Raw genomic sequence first — 17,067 nt, forward strand, 5'->3', positions numbered from 1 at the left:
TGCCCGTATGACACACACCTACCAGAGCTGTGATGAAAATAATAGATGGGCTGAGGAGAGGGCCAGTAATTGTACACGCTCCATGTATCCACATGATATCTGCACCAGGGAAAAGAGAAATAGCAATTAACTGAAATACAGCTGTTTTGAAGTTGATTGGGAAGAAACATGACCAAAATACATACTGGGTTTAGAGGCTCCCCCTGTTTTCTTTTAAAATTATTGTGTTCTTTTCTTAGTACAAAAGCAATATATGATAATTGTAGAGAAAGAAAGGAAATACAGACAAGAAAAATATCATTACCTGTAATCCCAACTCCCAATCTTGTAGAGGATTGAAGAATGAATGGGTACAAAGAGCAAACTACTCTTTTAAGAGTAGAATATTTTGGTGTATATCCCTCTGATCTTTTACTTCATCTTTTTACAAAAATATAGTCAAATGATATTTGGTGTTTTATACTTCTTTTTCACTTAATATATTACAAATATAAAACAATAGGATTGTAAAACATTTATGAGCCAAATTTTAACAGCCACATAAAATTCTGTTATAAAATCTATTATAAATATCATAATTTTTTACCTATTTCCTGATTTTGACATTTAGATTACCTGTGTCCTGTGACTATTGTTGTAGAGAAATCTTTGGGCACCCAAGTTGTTTCCTTAGCATAAATTCTTAGAAATTAAATTGCTAGTTTAAAGTTTGTATATATTTCAAGGAACTTGATCCTTTGTCAAACTGCTCTGAACAAGGTACTATCAATTTATGATTTACATTTATATACCAGCTTATATAAGAATGCCTAATTCTCCTTATAGGTATTATAGGTATAGGACAATTCTAGGTATTGCAATTATTTTTTATGTTTCCATTCTGATTGGACTAGTCTTGCCCACACAAAGATTTCTAGTGGTTCTGGGAGAACCGATTAAACACATGGAAAAAAATGAACTTCAAGGTCTACTTCACACTATAAACAAAGCTTAATTAAGAATAAATCATTGACATATTTAAATGGTAAATTATAAAGTTTCTAGAAGAAAACATAGAATATCTTTGTAAACTCAGAGAAGGCAGATTTCTTATGAAAATCACTAACTATAAATAAAATATTGATGAGTTAGACTTTATTAAAATTAAATATGCCTTCTTATTAAAAGACACTGTGAAGAAAATGAAAAGAAAAGCCTGAGATGGGAAAATGTATTCACAATACATATATCTGTATGTATTTTATATGTACTTGTACATATACAAAAGGGCTGTATCTAGAACATATAAAGAACTTCTACGACTCAACAATAAAAGACAAACAACCCAATTTAAATGGTATTAAGGACATGAAAAGAGGTTCAGCATCATTAGTTATTGGGAAAATGCAAATTTAAATCACAGTGAGAAACCATTTCAAACCTACCGATGTGGCTATAATTACAAAGACTAAACCAGATGTTGGCAAGGATGTAAGGCAACAGGAACTTTCATATTTTGCTTGTGGGTGTAGAAAATGGTATAGTCATCCTGGAGAAAGTTTTGGCAGTTTCTTAAAAAGTTTGAATCTTCACCTACCCTGAGATGTGTCATTTCTACTCCTAGGTATTTCCCTTGGGAGAAATGAAAACATCTATCCTATTTGTCCAAAAAAAGATGTGCATGTGAATGTTCATGGAAGCTTTATTAATAAGATCTCCAAATTGGAAACAACCCAAATGTCCCTCAACAGTAGAATGCGTAAACAAACTCTTATATATTTATACAATGAAATACAGCTTAGCAATAACATGGAAAAAAATCTCAGAAACATTGTATTGAGTGAAATAAAATAGACACAAAAGAGTTCACGTTGTATGAGTCCATTAATAGGAAGTTCAGTGATGGGCAAAAGTGACATGTGATAGAAATCAGAACAGTGGTTGTCAGTGAGGTCCGCTAATTGATGGCAAAGAGCCACATGAAAACTCTTTGCAGTGATGGAAATGTTCTGTATCTCAACGGGTTTTTGTTTTCTTAAAATTTAATTAATTAATTAATTTTTGGCTGTGTTGGGCTTTGTTGCTGCACGCGGGCTTTCTTTTTTCTAGTTGCAGCGAGCAGGGGCTACTCTTCCTTGCGATGCACAGGCCTCTCATGGCGGTGGCTTCTCTTGTTGCGGAGCACGGGCTCTAGGCGCGTGGGCTTCATTAGTTGTGGCACGTGGGCTCAGTAGTTGTGGCTCACGGGCTCTAGAGCGCAGGCTCAGTAATTGTGGCGCACGGGCTTAGTTGCTCCGCGGCATGTGGGATCTTCCCGGACCAGGGCTCTGAACCTGTGTCCCCTGCATTGGCAGGCAGACTCCCAACCACTGCGCCACCAGGGAAGCCCCGGGTTTTTGTTTATATGGATGTATACATTTGTCAAAGCTCCTAGAATTGTACCCTTAAGATCTGTGTTTTTCTCTGTATGTGTATTTTTACCTCAATAAAAATGCATTTCTGGGCTTCCCTGGTGGCACAGTGGTTAAGAATCCACCTGCCAATGCAGGGGACATGGGTTCGAGCCCTGATCCGGGGAGATCCCACATGTCGCGGAGCAACTAAGCCCGTGCGCCACAACTACTGAGCCTGCGCTCTAGAGCCCGCTAGCCACAACGACTGAAGCCTGTGTGCCTAGAGCCCGTGCTCCGCAACAAGAGAAGCCCCCACTCGCCACAAGTAGAGGAAGCCTGCGTGCAGCAACAAAGACCCAATGCAGCCAAAACTGAACAAATAAATTAATTTAAAAAAATACTTAAAAAAATGCATTTCTGATATATTAAAGATTTCAATGTAGAAATATGAAATAAAGAAATTTAGAAGCATATTTTCATAATCTTGGGTAGGGTAAACTTCCTAAGCAAGACAAGAAACCCAGTTGCAATAAGAGACTGATATATTAAACTTTGAAAAGCTTAAAAATGTTTATGTTTAAACGTAACATAAATGAAAGCAAAAGATACAAGATGAAAGGGAAACAAATATTTCAACATCTATGATGGGCAAAATTTAACAGCCCTAATAAACAGTGACTTCCTATAAATGGATAAGAATTAGGCAAATGACTTAATAGAAAAAAATTGGCAAAGTATATGCACAGAAAATTCACATAAAGAAGAATGCAAATAAAGGCAGAAACTGAGACACAGATGTAGAGAACAAACATATGGACACCAAGGGGGGAAAGCGGGAGGGGTGGGGGTGGTGGTGGTGGGATGAACTGGGAGATTGGGATTGACATATATACACTAATATGTATAAAATGGATAACTAATAAGAACCTGCTGTATAAAAAATAAAATTAAATTTAAAAAAAAGAAGAATGCAAATAGCCAGTAAATACATGAAAAGATGCTCTGTTTTACTAGCACTCATGGAAATAAAAATTAAACCATTAGTGCAGTAAATACAGGATATTTTGGAAACACTAAGTGTTGGTAAAAATGGAAAATGGGTAGTCATACATTGCTGGTTGGAATTTGAATTGCTGGAACTTTTTGGGAAAGCATCTGGCAATATTTGTCAAGACAAAATACATCATATCATTTGATCTTGTACTCCCTTTTTGATAATCTCTACTATGGAGCAAAAGCACAAGTACTTAAGGATATATGAATAAGGATGTTTATTTAATGTTGTTTGTAGTGGTAAATAAACAAGCTGGGAACAATCTGAATGAACGTTAATAGGAGACTGGTAGAATAAATTATAATAATCTTTACTACAAAACTGTTACACCAAAATTAAAAAGAGTGAATCAGATTTACATATATTGACCTAGAGGGATTCCGATGATATATTATTATGTGAAAAAAGCAATTTGGAGACCAAAGTCGAGCATATTATCCCATTCCAGATTAAAAAAACAAAAGAAATGCAAATACAAATATGCACCTTATTGGAGCATAAACATGTAATGTTTCTGTTTTCTACAGTAATTGTCACTTTCATATCTTTTTCAAATTCCTCCCTGCAGAGTAACAGAAATGCTTAGCAATAATATTCAGCCAAATTCCATAACTTTTCAGTCTTTAAAGTCTCATTTTGGTTCTCAAGACTCAACCAAAGATATATCTGAGCTGTGCATTTTACCCCAATTTCAACAATTGGATAAGACGCTCCTCCTCTCTTCCAGAAGAGATCAAGAAGGAAGCATGGTTGATGGAAATTTCTCAAGAGGGTGGATGTGTTGGTGAAAGTTCCTATGTTATGAATTCACATAGGACTTCAAGGGAAGAAAAGACTGGCCCACCCTACACTGATTCTCATCTCTTGTTGAAAAAGAATTACTAGATTGCTGCTAGTGATCATTCCACTTGCTTTTTCACTATATCAATTTAATTAGTTCCTCGCTAAATTGAGATGATTTATAGTAGTAAAAGATAAATATCTTCCTGGAAAAATAGTCCCCATGGGTGCATGATATGAAAAAGACTATTTGGTAAAAAGAACATCTAGTGAAGTAAGTTAATAAAATGTCTACCTTTTTAAACCTGCATAGAAATTATGACTCCTAGCTTCCAAAGTCTGTCTGTCCAGTAATAGGGGCACATTTGTCCCCTGGGGGCTCCCAAAGACTCACAATTGATCTTATTATTATAAATTTATTCGTCTTTCTCAGGGTATTTGGACTACTTTTAAGTGAGATAGGCCTGATATATAGATGCAGGAAGTCAATTACATATGCTTCTTTTCCATCTAATCTACTTTCCTTGGTTCATATGAGTGTCCCTATTCCTTACCCTACTGTATGTAGCAATTGTCATTCTCCACTGGACCTATATTCTCAGACCAATGCTGGGATATCTTTGTTGACTTCTCTTGGGTCTCTTCTGTTCTTCCTTAGTCCCAGGATAAAGCCTTCTCTATCCCAGGTCTTTGCTTTTATTCCCTTTGTCCGTAGTTAAGATTATTTACTCTCCTCCTCCTCACATGGCTCAATGTCACTATTCAAAGTAGCTGAGAGCTTGGCGCAGTAGCTTGGGCACCTGATACTGGCCCTGGCCATAATTCTGATTTCTGATGGTGGTCCATAAAGCTGGCAAGATACATGGTGCTGAGGATTTGCTGCACATAAAAAAATCACATACAGGACATCTCTGTATGAGCAGTTGCCTTCACTTTCGGCCTGATCCTATTAGCACAATACCCACTGCTGCTGCCAAAGAGAAAAATATTTGAAATGTTTATAAAAAGTCATGATTTGTAAAATGCAAATTATAAAGAAAAGACATTTAGAGCTGGAAGGGACAGAAGCCAAGCCCTCTCGTTTCATAGTCAAGGAAGGACAAGCTCAAGTGACTTGTCTGAGGTCACACAACTAGAAGAACTAGGAGTCACATCTTGGAACTTGCTGTTGGTGAGCTATTTACTTGTGAAACTGAAAACAGAAACAGTATAGGAAAGCAAATCCTGATAGCCCATGTTTTTTCCTGCTCACTTAATACCTCCCCAAACAACCTGAAAGTTTAAAATTGTACTTAGTCACACTATCTGTTCCATCAATTTGAGAGCCATAAGAAGAAATCCCTTTGTAAAATACTTGGGTCTTTTGTGTGTTAAGGTGCTCCAGGTCTTTCAAAGATATTGGAAATTAGCTCATTAACATTTCTGTCTTGCTAACACCTTGCCCTTGTCATTTAGGGAACAGTAGGTAATTTTGTAATACGCAGATACCGGGTTGCACATTAGAATCATTTGGGGGCTTTTTAAAAAATATAAATGTGGCCAGGTCCCACCCTTAGAGATTGTGATTTTATTGGTCTGGAGGGAGGGCCAGGAATGCGTATTTTTTTTAATTAAAAATTTTTTTATATTGGAGTATAGTTGATTTACAATGTTGTATTAGTTTCAGGTATACAGCAAAGTGATTCAGTTTTACATGTACATATATCCATTCTTTTTCAGATTCTCCATATAGGTTATTACAGAATATTGAGTAGAGTTCCCTGTGCTATACAGTAGGTCCTTGTTGATTATCTATTTTATATCTAGTAGTGTGTATATGTTAATCCCAAACTCTTAATTTATCCCTCCCCCCGACCTTTCCCTTTTGGTAACCATAAGTTTGTTTTTGAAATTTGTGAGTCTTTTTCTGTTTTGTAAATAAGTTCACTTGTATTATCTTTTTAGTTTCCACATATAAGTGATATCATATGATATTCATCTTTCTCTTTCTGACTTACTTCACTTAGTATGTTAATCTCTAGGGCCATCCATGTTGCTGCAAATGGCATTATTTAATTCTTTTTCATGGGTGAGTAATATTCCATTGTATGTATGTACCATATCTTCTTTATCCTGGAATGAGTATTTTTAGAAAGACCCCTAAATAATTCCAATGTACAGCCAGATTTGAAAACTCTAATTCTAGAATAGTGGTTCCCAAAGTGTGGTCTCTGGTCCAGCAGCTTCCCTATCACCTGGAAACTAGTTTGAAAAGTATAAATCCCCAGACCCATTCCTAAACTTTCTGAATCAGAAACTTTGAGGGTGGGGACCAGCAAGCAGTGTTTTAACAGGCTCCCTAAGTGAAGCTGATGAACGTTAACATCTGAAAAAGAAAAAATGCTGGTCTAACCCAGGATGGGCAAACTATGTAGCCTGTTTTTGTAAATAAAATTTTACAGGAACATGGCCACACTCATTCATTTATATATAATACAATGACACAGTTCAGTAGTAGTGATGAAGACTGTATGACCCACAAAGCCTGAAATATTTACTATCTGGCTTTTTAAAGAAAAAGTTTGCTGACCCCTGAACCGTGCTTTTCAAATTTTACTGTACAGATGACTCACCTGGGGTTCTTGTTAAATTGTGAACTCTAATTCAGTGGGCCTGCGATGAGGCCTGAGATTCTGCTTTCTGCTTCCAGGTGATCCTCAAGTTACTGGTCTGTGGACAACACTGTGGATAACAAGAGCCTAAAGCAATGCTGCCCAGCAGAAATACAGTGCAAGCCACAAATGCGAGCTGTAAATATAATTTAAAATTTTCTGGTAGCCATATTAAAAGATTAAAAAAAAAAGCTAATTTTAATAATATATTTTATATAACCCAATGCACCTAAACTATTACCATTGAAACATCTACTTAATGTGCAGAATATTGAGATATTTTACATTCTTTTCTTGGTATTAAGTCTGAAATTCAAGTGCTCAATTATTACATGTGACTAGTGGCTACCAAATTAGATAGGGTAATGTACAGTTCAACTGTTAGTTGGGGTGGTGGGGGATTTTAGATTTAGGTGAGTAGGAGGGAAATAGCGAGACAAGACTAAGGAAAAAGATGCCTAGTACGACTTAACTCCCTGCAGAATTTTGCCCATGGCTGAGCATGTTAACCTCTTCCTCTTTACTCTTTGCCCTGGAATACAGGGGGATTCTATGCTTACTCATATTATAGGCAAGTGATGTGCTTTAAATGGACTGAGCTGGTACACTGTTATGTATAATATTATTACAGAAAAATGTGATATGAATTTGAATCCCCAAATAATTCTGTTAGGAAGGAGGATATATTCCAACAATGCACTTCATTTTCATGCTCTTTAAGTATTTGAATTCCTTTATAGTTGAGCTGAGAAGGGTCCAGAGCAGTGGAATAAGGGCAGTTTCCATGAAATGGGGAGAAGTTCTAGGGCTGGACCAAGGGGAGTTTCAGTTGTGAGTTACCAGTCCATGGAGACACCATAGCAGGAATGAGCATGCTAGATGGAGTTTAGAAAACTAAGCCAGAAGGTCAAGAGCCAAGAGGCCAAATTGGTGAGTTAGTTGGGCTGTGGGAGGGGAGATGGAGAATGAAAATGTGGTTGGCAAAAAAGGAGAGAGTTGGAAATGGGATAGCCAGAGGCAGGATGAGGTACTGATAGGTTAGAGGGAAGTTTAAGTTTATTTTAATAATCTACTCTGATTATCCCGCTACCTCTTTCACTTTGAGTGAGAACGCAGAGTACATCGAAGAGTAGCAGATATAACAGTAAGATGGAGGGATAGGAGTCTGTTCCAAAATGTGGATGCCTTGCTTGCTCTGCCTTGATCCTCCATTCGTCATAGAATTGAAGTCAAGGTTTTAAGTGAAAACACAGTTTTTGGTTTAAAGAGCCAGTTACACAACTTTAGGCAGGGATGTGGCTGGTTGGAAAGAGAGAGGAGAATGTGGGCAGAGGGAGAATATGTGTTACTGAGGAGATTGGAAGGTATATTAGCTTCTTATTGCTGCTGTAACAAATCACCACCAACTGAGTGGCTTAAAACAACACCCATTTATTATCTTACAGTTCTGGAGGTCAGAGTCTGAAATGAATCTTATGGGGCTAAAATTAAAGTGTCAGGAGGGCTGTGTTCCTTCCGGAGGCTCTGGAGGAGAATCTGTTTTCTTGCCTTTTCCACCAGCAGTTAGATGCCAACTGCATTCCTTGGCTCATGGCGCCTTCCTCCATCTTCAACCACTGCGCTGTCCTCACATCTCCTTCTTTTGACTCTGATCCTCTTGCCTTCATCTGATAAGGACCCTTGTGATTACACTGAGCCCACACAGATAATCTAGGCTAATCTCCCCTTCTCAAGATTTTTAACTTAATCACAACTGTAAATCCCTTTAACCACATGAGGCAACAGTCAGAGGTTTTGGGGATTAGGATGTGGACATCTTTGGGAGCCAGTAGTCAGCCTGCCACAGGAGGTCAGTACTGAATCTGTTTCAGTTATCAGTCCTCTGGTCAGTGTTATGGACATGTGTCTGGGTCTCAAGGAGAGAGCCTACAACAGGGGGCTTAAACTCAGAAGCCTATAGGAGTCAGGCAGGTAATGAAAACATAAGACACAGAGGGTAAGACAATAGGGAGTGATGAGTACTGTGCGTGAACTGGAGACTGTGCCTGTCTAAAGGGAGACAAGACATTACCTCAGCTCCAGCCAGCTCCAGTTATTGGGTGGCTGTATAGGTACAATATTACCAGATTTGACTTTTCAAGAGAAGCCTGAAAATGAGGATATTATACAATGTTGTGCTGGTGTTTAACAACAAAAAGTGTGTGTGTGTGTGTGTGTATGTGTGTGTATGTATATGTATATATATACATATACATACACACATACAAATAAATATACATATATGATACATATTGTAAATTTTACTGATATAAAGAATATATAGTAGCATGCAACTTGCAAATATCCATAAAATTTAACATACTCTGTGTGACTTGCTATTTCTTACCACATCCACTCTCAGTTTTTATAATTTTATCAACAACAATAGGGTAAAAAATAAGACTATGAATAAAAGCTTGATTATTAGCTTAATTCTGACATACATCTTTGTTTCAGTTTTGTCTGACTTGTTACGGTAAATGAAAATATCAACCAACACTCGTAAGTACACTTGTTCATCAGTAATGTGACTTCTGAATTGGATAACAGTTTTCAAATGCTGGAAGAACATTTCCTCAATATTTGGTGCTATTCACAATGTAAAGACTACAGGCACAACACACTTTAAAGTTTTATCTGCATTATTAACGTTTTTTTCCCCATTATATTCTTAAGTATAGACAGTCAACAAACAATGGACCAAGGCTTGAGTTGAAATATTTGCCTATTTCTACTGTGTTATAATTTCATCATGGCTTATTTCAAGGGATGTTACAGAATGTGGAGCTGGGAAGAGATGAGCATTCTATTAGATGACATTTCCACCCCACAGATGCAATAGATGTAAATAACTTCAAGAGCATAGATCATAGTAAATTGTAATAATATAATTAAGAAGTAATGACTTTTGAGTATTTATTACCTTTAAAAATTTTCTTTTCTTTCTTTCTTTCTTTCTTTTTTTTTTTTGGCTGCACCGTGTGCCATGCGGGATCTTAGCTACCCGACCAGGGATCGAACTCATACCCCCTGCAGTGGAAAGCATGGAGTCCTAACCACTGGACTGCCAGGGAATTCCAAAAATTTTATTTTTTAATAGCTTTATGGAGATAAAATCTACATACCATACCATACCATATATTTTGTGTCCATTTAAGTTTAATGAATTTTTGTATGTTTTCTGAACTGTACAACCATCAACACAATCTAATTATTGCCTTTGTTTTTAATAGTATTTATTTACGTGTGTTAATATAATTTAAGTTTTAATAATAGCTGTGTTTAACAATGGCTTACAAAATTGTTGAAAATTTAACATTCGGTTCTTACAAGTGGTTCTTTTACAACAGAGATTTTCAGTGAAATCTCCTAATTTTAGTTTTTTCATTACTGACTTTATTGATTTGGCCACTCTCTTTTTCTCTAGGAGTCAAAATCTCCTAATTTTAAATTGTTGCCCAACATGAAAAAAACAAAAAACGTGGTGAAAGAAGCACACCTGTAACCTAGGTTGGCTGACAGGCCGTCATTTCGCGGTGTCTGTAACAGGGGCACGAGCAGTAAGAGGAGGTGTTATGCAAGAGAGACCTCTGGGAGTTGCTGCTCCCCAGCCTTCTGTGAATGTGGCACCGGCAGGTGTGTGGGATTCTCTGCCTCCATCATGCAGAATCGGGGGCAGTTTGTGTTGCTGCTGTGCCAGGGCCACTGTGGCGTCATCCACTGGCAGCCCCTTCGGTGGTGGGAGGTGCAGGCGCTGGGGCGAGGGGTCTTCTCTCAGCGTCTCTCTATGAAGAGAGACCCTGGGGGAGGCAGCGCAGGAGAGGAGGAAAAATGGAAACTGCTGTGTGTAGGCTGAGGCACTTATGAGACAGTCCAGTCGGGAATCTTAAAACAGCATGGGGAGACTTTTGTGGGGAAGAATCTAGAAGTCCTGAAATCTTTGGTGAGGGTGTGTTAAAGTTCACGTTAGATCTGGAGGAGACTTTATAAAGGGAGACCGTATATTTTATACCCCAAACTGGGACACTTCTGAGAGTGAAAGGGAATGTTACTAATAAAATAGACAGAACAACAGGTGTAAGTTGAGACTGTCCCGCACAAATTGGTGTGTGTTCACTCTGCTTGTAAAGGATCTAATCCAGTAGTCATTGGAGAGGGTGTGCTACAGCCTGTGAGGAGTTTTTTCCCAAAATGAACATGCAGTTGGGAATGGGGGAAGAGTGGGGTGGAGAGAGCAGTTGTTTACCAGAATTCGGTGACAGGAAGGGTGTGTGGTTTACAACAGCTCTCCAGGTGACTGTCTTGTCCCCTCTACCCTGAAACCCACACTGAGGATCACAGAGGTATTCGGGTCACAAGGTGGCAAAGGAAGGACTAGAACCCAGAGCTAGCACTGCGCTTGGCACAAAGAAGGTTATGATTGTGCATTGACTGGCTGACAGAACTCACGTGTCTTGGTTTCTAGTTCGGTCAATTTCGGGAGCAAAACAGCTTCCGTGTGTGCGTGCGCGTGCGTGTGCGCCTGCGCCTGCGCAGACTCCAGGGATGGAAGGGGCGCTCTCGGCTTCCTCGAGGCGGTTCCGTCCTCAAGCTGTGGTCTTGCCTTCCTGGGACTCAACCTGTGTATGTTCCTGAGGGGGACACAACCCCACCCCCACAGGACCAGGCAACCTTTGTTAGAAATTGCTTTGCTCGCGGAGACTCTGAGGACAAACCTGTTCGTAAGCTTGTCCTGGTAGCCCCATGACTGTGAGGTGCTGGGGGGAAAGCCTGCGTGAGAGCGAGGGTGGTGGGAGCGAAGGACCGGAAAACAGCGCCTTCCAGCCACAGCCTAACGACCCACGTGGTACCGGGCAGCCTGTGCCATACAGGGGCCGTATTTTCTGGGTCTAGTCTGTCAGTAAATAATATGGCACAGATGTTGCTGCATATTTTATGGTTAACTTGCCCCAGGGGTCTCTGAATGTTTTATAATTTCTGGGTAAAGAAAGCAAGCATCCACGGCTGTGTGCTCTTAGCAGCAGGTTCAGCGTTGTTATAATGTCTCAGATAGGAGACGTTCCTTCTAACCCCAGTCACACTTTGAAAAGACAATAGCCATAAAGGTTAAAGCTTCAGTTCAATGTGAGCAGTGCGAACACAGGAAATTAACATCTAACCGGAGGGGTGGAGACTATTTTCAGGACATTGCAGTGATTCTGTGGCTTGATTTCGGACAAAATCTTGAAAACTGAGATTGATGTTTCTTGCTTTTTTGGGTTGAAGCCTTTTGGGATTGACCTATGGAGCAGGAGTGTTTTCTTTATGATGGGGAGGTACAGTTTGTTTAAAAAGGACAAATTCGTCTCAAGATTAGGTCAGCTCTGTATAAGGAGGCCCTCTGAATTTTCACGGTCCTCTGTTCCTAACCCACTTCGGCATCATGAGCAGCAGAGGGCGCCCTACTGACAGCAATCTGAGAGATCGCCCAAGTGAGGACCAGGTGATCTGAGGTTGTGTGCCTGTGTCTACTCTTAATTTACATCTTCACATACCTTCAGTGAACTCCAGGTGGACTCCTGCTCCACAGGTCAAGGTAGGGAGTGTGGGGGTGTGGGAGGAAGACAAGATCTAATTAGAGAGTGGGGATGAATGGCGGTACGGTATAGGGAGATGGTGAAGCTCATGGCCTTAGGAGACAGAACTTCAGATTCTGGTGCTGCTTCTTACTAGCTGTGTCCTTGAGCAGTTATGTTTCCTCTCTGCAGTTTACTCGTTAATAAAATGGTGATAAATACTAACCTATTTGAAATAAGTGTTTGGCAAAATGCCTGGCTCATAGGACATGCTCAATAAATAATAGCTTTAAAAAGAAGCAAGCAAGCAAACAGACGTTCTCAGGTTCAGGTAGGGGGAAAGAGAGGCAGAAAATGAGTAGGAAGCCTGCTCATCTACCATGCTGGAATAACTCATTTTGGAACGTATAACAAAGACTAAGGTTTTATATATACATGCCTATTAACTGATTGATTAAAAACAATCCTTAATGAGGTGTGGATAAGTTTTGCCTATTATTTCATATTGGCTGTTTATTTGGGAGGTGCTGGTTTTCTTTCACACCTAAATGATTTGACAGTGTGAAATTCTAAAATAGATGTTTGCAGTTGTTCTCTAAAATAATCCTATAAGGCTTCCCTGGTGGCGCAGTTGTTGAGAATCTGCCTGCCAATGCAGGGCACACGGGTTCAAGCCCTGGTCCGGGAAGATCCCCCATGCCGCAGAGCAACTAAGCCCGTGCACCACGACTACTGAAGCCTGTGCACCTAGAGCCCGTGCTCTGCAACAAGAGAAGCCACCGCAATGAGAAGCCCGGGTGCCACGACAAAGAGTAGTCCCCGCTCGCCACAACTAGAGAAAGCCGGCACGCAGCAACAAAGACCCAACACAGCCAAAAATAAATAAATAAAATAAATAAATTTATATAAAAAAAATCTATCCACCACGAATTTTTTTAAAAAAAATCCTATTTTTTTTTTAGGGAGAAACTTGATATGCCCAAGAATAAAACCAACTTGAAGAATGATATGAACTGTTTAGAAGTGCTTTCCAAACCTCGTTCCAGATTTGGGGACTGAAGATGCAAAGGAAATGGCTTTTACCGCATTTCACTTCAGATGGTAGGAACCTTCTTTGACACAGTTGATAGAATTTCAGAGCCAGAAGCGTCCTTGAGGTTATCATACTTTAATACCTTACCTGCCTCCCTCCCCCAACCCAATTAAATAATCTCTTAGCAGTGAGGCTAGGTTATCAGCACTTTTACAAGTGTCTCAGGTGATTCTAATATGCAACCAGCGTTGTGAATCCTTGATCTACACCAGCTGATTTTACTGATGGGGAAAGTACTTTTTGCTGGTGGGGAAAGTATTGACGCTTGTCCATCTTCCCTGCGGCCTCCAAAATATAGAGGCTTAAAATAGAAATTAAATGAGTTAAAAGCCTTCAACGACTCCCCCCACCCCCTTTCTGCCATTTCCCTTCAGTTTTCAGGACAAAGTTCAGGATCTTCAGCTTAGCTCACAACTCTTTTCAATGTTTGCCTCGTGCTACACGTCTCACCTCAATTTTTCTATTCCCCTACTTCTCCCCCTACACCCTTTGTCTAGTCATGCCCAACTGCTTGCATTTTTAGAATGTGGCATGATGCTTCACAGTGCCACACTTTAACACATGCTTTTCCTTCCTCCTGCTGGGCTGCCTTTATCTGTTTCCTCATTTTCAAAATGAAGTTCAAGCTGAGATTCTCAAGTAGAGAGGCAACAGGGGAGCATTAGCTGTGGCTGCCTGGGTCAAAACACTGTAGATTCTTTTAAAGACTGGGAAAGACTCTAAGAGTCTTTAATTTCAAGCTGGAATGCTTTCAGGGCTGGATTGGTATCACAGATATATTAAGGAGGACCAGGTATGAGACAAAAAAAAAATGACAGAGCCCTGGCTGCCTGGAGAACATGTACCCCATTTAAAGATGACTAAATTCCACTTTTTGAAAAACACAGAGCAGTCAGCACAGGGGTTGCCAATTCACAACCCTTGCAATCACCTTGTTTTATAGATGCGATCGAGGCTGGATGTTTCCTCTGCCCTGTTAGCTACTGTACTGGCTGAGCTCTGCAAGCTTCCTTGCTAGGAGAAAGGTAAGCCTTTATTCTGACACATGAACACCCTGGGCCCATTTGCCTGCTTCAGGGGTCATTGTCCAACCTAAGGTATGGAGAGTACCTGCGTCTGCTTTGGCTCTTCTAAAGGGATCTCTCCTAACTCCGGTTTTCTATACGTCTCAAGGGACAACTGAAAAAATAGCTTTGTTTGCTTCTTTGCCAAGAGACTCACTGTTGGAGACAGAGGTAAGTCTTACATATCATGCCATCAACAGGGATGGGAAAGAGCAGAAATAATAAGCTGTGAAAGGTATGGTGTGTAGGATAAAATCATGTCTCTTACTTGATCAGGAGATGGCACAGGTTTGGAGAGGAGAGGCTGGGAGTTTGGGATGTCCATTGTTTGTCAAGATGACAACCCCTTGTCCCCTACATTAAAAGCATCTCACAATAGATGGGAGGTTTCCTTCTTAGTTCCTGGGCACTTGCCATTTCTCTATCTTGCTCTTGTGTTGTTGTGACCCATAGTGGTTTATGAGATGCAGGCAACTTCCTGGGCTGGTTTTGCTGAGTGGCCAAGTGTGTCCTCATTCATGCTGTCGTCACAGAAGTGATAACTCTTCTTCCAAAGCAGGAAAGTCTGTATTTAAGGCAAACTTTCCTCAGTCAATACACATTCTCACCTTAAAAGTCTTGGTTGAAGAAAGATAAATTTTTACAATAAAAGGAAAAATATAAATGTAAAATAAAAATAAAACAATAGGAACTGAGAAACAGTAAATTATTTATCACTTAATAAAAGAGAAGGACCAAGTCGTAGGTTTATTTTATTTATTTATTTTTAAAAAATAAATTATTTATTTTTGGCTGCATTGGGTCTTCGTTGCTGCATGTGGGCTTTCTCTAGTTGCGGCGAGCAGGGGCTACTCTTCGTTGTGGTGCGCAGGCTTCTCATTGCGGTGGCTTCTTTTGTTGCTGAGCATGGGCTCTAGGCACATGGGCTTCAGTAGTTGTGGCTCACGGGCTCTAGAGCGCAGGCTCAGTAGTTGTGGCGCAGGGGCTTAGTTGCTCTGCGGCATGTGGGATCTTCCCAGACCAGGGCTCGAACTTGTGTCCCTTGCATTGGTAGGGAAGTCCCCACAGGTTTATTTTAAATAACAAGATCTCCAATAATTTTTAAACATTTCCCTTTATATACAACTTTTAAAAAACAATGTTATTTTATTTGTATTTGTATATTATTTACACTCTTCTCACTGTTCATTTTAAATACAAAGCAGATATTGAGATATATGGAAACCTAAGCCATCTTTAAAGATGAGAAAATTCATATTTATAAAGGCCTTTCTATTCTGATTTTATGATTTTCATAGTTATAACTAAACGGATATGTTACATGCCATGGTTACAAGTTTCAGACTTGTATCCATAACTTGATAAATTTGTACTTAGACATCGTAGTTATGCAGTCTAGTCCCTGTGTTGCAATGTCCTTACTTCTCTGACACTATGGCAATGACATTTTCTGGATTTACTGCTGGAGATAACCTGTCCTCACAGTCCAGTTCTTAGAAAATTTTTAATATTCAAAAGGAGCTAATGAATGGGAGGCATCACGTTTGTTCTTTAAAAGATTTTAAATAAGAAATTAATCCATTAAACAATCTGCAAGGAGAGCTATCTCTCTTGGTGGTTTCCATGTTCGTAAAATTCCCCAAATGTGCAGTTTTTCTTTGGTAATTTAATTTCTGCTGCAGATGTCTATCCAATTTATTTGTGATTTATCATAGATTTTAATTTATAGTGAAAGTGCTGGGCCAGATTTGCAGAGATAATTTTTTTCCTAACCTCATTCTAGTTTTAATGAATAATTCATTTTCTCCATTATTATTACTTTGTCTTTGGATGTTAATGCTTTTGGACAATGACTAGCTTCACAAAGTTCTTCTCCAGCTGTTACGTTGCAGACCTAACACACCTGGAATCTTCTCTTGCCAAAGTATCTTTATCTTAATTGAAAATTTTTTCTAGTCTTAAGACTTTGAGTCTCTCTACGTTAAGAATGAAGTTATAGAATCAAAGGTTTGAAAAGAATCTTAGAGGCAAATAAAGCATGTAATTTATTTGATTCATGAGTGTTACCTGTATTATACCTGGAATGTGATCATCTTAGCTCACTATGATCTTCTTCAGAGATAAGGAACTTACTCCTCATAACAGACATGACCATTCAGTCTTAATATTCCCAAAATAGAACTTGTGAGTCCTTGAGCAGGTTGCTTACCCTTATTTGAGTTACAGTATTCTCATGTATATAGTGAAAACATAATGCTTGCCCGGCCTACTTTAGAAAAAGACTGCATAGCCTGCTGATTGAGAGAAATGAGCTCTGTGGACAGATGGACTGGCGTTTAAGTCAGCTCTGCTACTTAGTACAGTGTTATTCTGGGAAAGTGACTTAACCTTTCTGAGCCTCAGTTTCCTCATCTAGACAATGGGGAAAATATTAAAACCAACCTATGGGGTTGTTATGA

General features: G+C 39.3%; 1 long non-coding RNA gene across 2 annotated transcripts in view; it reads left to right on the plus strand.

Annotated features, from left to right (window-relative positions):
- LOC103004685 (uncharacterized) overlaps positions 1-17,067 on the plus strand; it is a 251,582-nt gene that overhangs the window by 44,692 nt on the left and 189,823 nt on the right. For both annotated transcript variants that reach the window (XR_009008707.1, XR_452440.3), the window contains exons 2-3: positions 13,414-13,552; positions 14,488-14,569. This is a non-coding gene — a long non-coding RNA (uncharacterized LOC103004685). The remainder of the gene's footprint in view (positions 1-13,413; positions 13,553-14,487; positions 14,570-17,067) is intronic.

The sequence above is a fragment of the Balaenoptera acutorostrata genome, chromosome 6 (assembly GCF_949987535.1).
Source record: "Balaenoptera acutorostrata chromosome 6, mBalAcu1.1, whole genome shotgun sequence".
In the NCBI taxonomy this organism is placed as follows: Eukaryota; Metazoa; Chordata; class Mammalia; order Artiodactyla; family Balaenopteridae; genus Balaenoptera; species Balaenoptera acutorostrata.